Genomic DNA, 1862 nt, shown 5'->3' on the forward strand with positions numbered 1-1862 from the left:
CCCAGCTAGCTTGTTTCCTTATGATCTAGTTTTCCCTTTTGTTAAGGGGGCCATTTATTTTCAATCTAGCAAAGGAATCCACAGCTGTGTAGCTCACACTGAAGCTAAAAGCTATACCTAAAGTCAGAGAAAACTTCCAAAAAAGACTTGAAAATCAAATCATCAAAAAAATTTTCCAAGAAAAAGCACTCAACTCCAATTGCCTGTGATTTTGTAATTATAATATCTTCATGTGATCAACTTTCAAAAGGCTCAATAAATGTCTTGCCAAATTGTACTTGAATGCCTATAAAAAGGTCAGCCCCTCCCCATTTCAGTCATATAATTCTAAACCAAGAAATCATCTGCCATATATATTCTTCTCAAGAAAACATGAAGATTTTCACATTTGTTTTCATTGCCATTCTCCTCATACAGGTAGTTTTCAGATTGGTATAATTAACATATGCACTTTTGTTTAGTTGTGATGCAATTTCTAGGTTTCATACTAGCCTAACCTAAACTTGTATTTTAATTTTAGGTTTTCGCTGAGGCTGTTTCCATTAACAATGCCGAAGATACTGCTGCACAGGTATAAATGTAGTAAATTTATGACAATTTTCTTCCGAACCCTACTATATAAGTTGTCCTTCAGAACAAAAAAAAAGAAAATATGCCTGGCTAACCTGCAAATTAAAATATGTACCTGCCTCTTATATTTTCATACCTTTTCTCCTCGGACCCCTCCTATTATCATGTCATTGATTAATTTACCATTTCTTTCGATGGTATATTTGTTCTGCAATGTAATGAACAGGATACAGAAAGGAAGTTGCATGGAGATATTGACACTACAATAACTGATGGAAACATTGGGCAGCAGCAGGTCGCAAAAACTGAAAATAATAGAGGTCCAGTTAATCCAGTAGGTAATGTTTCAAAGGTGGTGAAGAGTCAATCTAAACCTACAGATGATGTTCCTACTACTACAGCCTTGTCAAGGCTTTATAAGGCTGTAAACGGTGCTCATTCTAGGTTGGTAACACCATAAGTGAAAAGAACTAACATAGATCTAACAATTTCCACTATTTGCCTTTGAAATATCCGGAAGAACAATGAGAATATTCCTAAGAGATTTAGAGCAGGACAAAGAACAGAGGGAAAAACAGGTTTAAAACCTCAATACAATATTAGAATCTAAGTAGCCCTTTATTTGAAATCTATTGTCTTCCCCCTCCCCCCCTTCATTTTACACTAGATTAAACACAATGTGTTACAGTTAGTCCAACCCCCTTCCGTTATTGTCTGCCTCTCTAAGTTGTTTTCTAGAAATCGACTTTATTTCATAAAGCTTTGATAATTGTACTGCTATTTTGGTAGGTAACTGAAGGAAAGTATGCTTTTTGTTATAACATAGACTTGTACTTCAATCTTCAATATCTTAAACAAATAATTGTCTGTTGTTGCTTGCTTTAAATTGCACAAAAGGACATTGGGAAAACTATACATTATCCAATGAAGATTATGCCAATAATATTAGCATTCCTATCAATTTTCTAAGTAATAGTTGAGCTCTCTATCTAACTCAATATACTTTATGAATGCAGATAGTTTCACCTATTCTTGGTCTTTTGGAGGTTGTTGAGGGTCGAGTTGCAGTATATGGGGACTCAAACTGTTTGGACAACAGCCATATGGTTACCGATTGTTATTGGCTTCTGAAGAAAATATTAGATTTTACTAGCAGAAATAAAAAAGATCCTGTACTTTTCTCAGATTCGGTTAGACAAAGTACACGATTATCTGTTGATAAGAACAAGCTACCATTGCGTAGAATAGTTGGACAGTCGCATCATGCCCTAATAGAAAGCCTTCTGATGCTA

The 1862-nt window shown here is 34.9% G+C and overlaps 1 long non-coding RNA gene across 1 annotated transcript; it reads left to right on the plus strand.

The window, feature by feature from the left end:
- The first annotated feature begins 348 nt into the window (after positions 1-348).
- On the plus strand, positions 349-902 carry LOC109244853. Its single transcript, XR_002070739.1, has 3 exons — positions 349-417; positions 521-571; positions 797-902. It is a non-coding gene; the product is annotated as an uncharacterized LOC109244853 (long non-coding RNA).
- The last annotated feature ends 960 nt before the right edge of the window (positions 903-1862 follow it).

Source organism: Nicotiana attenuata, unplaced genomic scaffold (assembly GCF_001879085.1).
Source record: "Nicotiana attenuata strain UT unplaced genomic scaffold, NIATTr2, whole genome shotgun sequence".
In the NCBI taxonomy this organism is placed as follows: domain Eukaryota; kingdom Viridiplantae; phylum Streptophyta; class Magnoliopsida; order Solanales; family Solanaceae; genus Nicotiana; species Nicotiana attenuata.